Raw genomic sequence first — 1,481 nt, forward strand, 5'->3', positions numbered from 1 at the left:
GCCTCCTGGGTTCAGGCAATTCTCCTGCCTCAGCCTCCTGAGTAGCTGGGATTACAGGCATGTGCCACCATGCCCAGCTGATTTTTTGTATTTTTAGTAGAGACGGGGTTTCACCATTTGACCAGGATGGTCTCGATCTCTTGACCTCGTGATCCACCTGCCTTGGCCTCCCAAAGTACTGGGATTACAGGCGTGAGCCACCGCGCCCTGCCGCTTACAAGAGTTTTAAAGAAATTACTTTCTCACTATATGATTCATTGCTATTTAATGGTGAATCAGTAAACCACCTAAAATCATCTTGTGTCATCTGAAACACTAGTGTAACATAACTGCATCATTTTCTACCAAACACAAAATTTCACCAAAGGAGAAACAGAAAACACAGGATAAAGACACTTACTACACACGTTGAAAAAAACATTTAACAAAATACTAAAATATTTCCCACTCTTCCTGATACTGTCAAGTCTTACCACTTACTATAAAGCTTCCATCTCTCCCACTTCAAACAAATAAATTAATTATAAACAAAAAAACTTCATCAGGCATCTGGGTACCTCTTCGCCTCACCACGAGGTCTCTGCTGAACCTCAATCCTGTACACTGAGGAACCTATGGCTTGAGCCCTATACCTCTTAAAAACCCCCAGACTGTCACCCACTGAGGGTTCTCTTATTTCTCTGTGGAAAAGGCTCTTCTCACAGAGTTCCTCAGTTTCCCAGGTGATGGACACAGAGATTTGGCCTGAGTTTGCCAGAAAGAAATTAGAAAAATGAGATATTTTTGAAAGGAATAGAAGGTGCCAGATTCAGAAAGACGTACTCGCTCCTTCACAGAGGCAGCCACACCTCTGAAGATGACTCCTTGATTGGAGTCCAACTGCAGGGCAACCCTGGGAACTACATGCTAAGGATGGAAGGTCACACGATATAAGGAGTATGGGTCATTACATCACCACTGAGCTCCTTACATATTCTGGTTATTAACCCCTTCTCAGATGGGTAGTTTGCAGATATTTTCTCCCACTCCATGGGTTGTCTCTTCACTTTGTTGATTGTTTCCTTTGCTGTGCAGAAGCTTCTTAACTTTATGTGATCCTATTTGTCCATTTTGGCTTTGGATGCCTGTGCTTTGTGGAGTATTACTCAAGAAATCTTTGCTCACTCCAATGTCCTAGAGAGTTTCTCCAATGTTTTCTTTTAGCATTTTAATAATTCGAGGTCTTAGATTTAAGTCTTTAATCCATTTTTACTTGATTTTTGTATATGGCAACAGATAGGGGTCTTGTTTCATTCTTCTGCATATAGGTATCCAGTTTTTCCAGCACCATTTTTTGAAGAGACTGTTCATTTCCCAATGTATGTTCTTGGCACCTTTGTTGAAAATTAGTTCACTGTAATATGTGGATTTGTTTCTGAGTTCTCTATTTTGTTTCATTGGTCTATGTGTCTTTTTTTTTTTTTTTTTTTTTTTTTTTTTTT

Source organism: Cebus imitator, unplaced genomic scaffold, assembly GCF_001604975.1.
Source record: "Cebus imitator isolate Cc_AM_T3 unplaced genomic scaffold, Cebus_imitator-1.0 Scaffold364, whole genome shotgun sequence".
NCBI classification, from domain to species: domain Eukaryota; kingdom Metazoa; phylum Chordata; class Mammalia; order Primates; family Cebidae; genus Cebus; species Cebus imitator.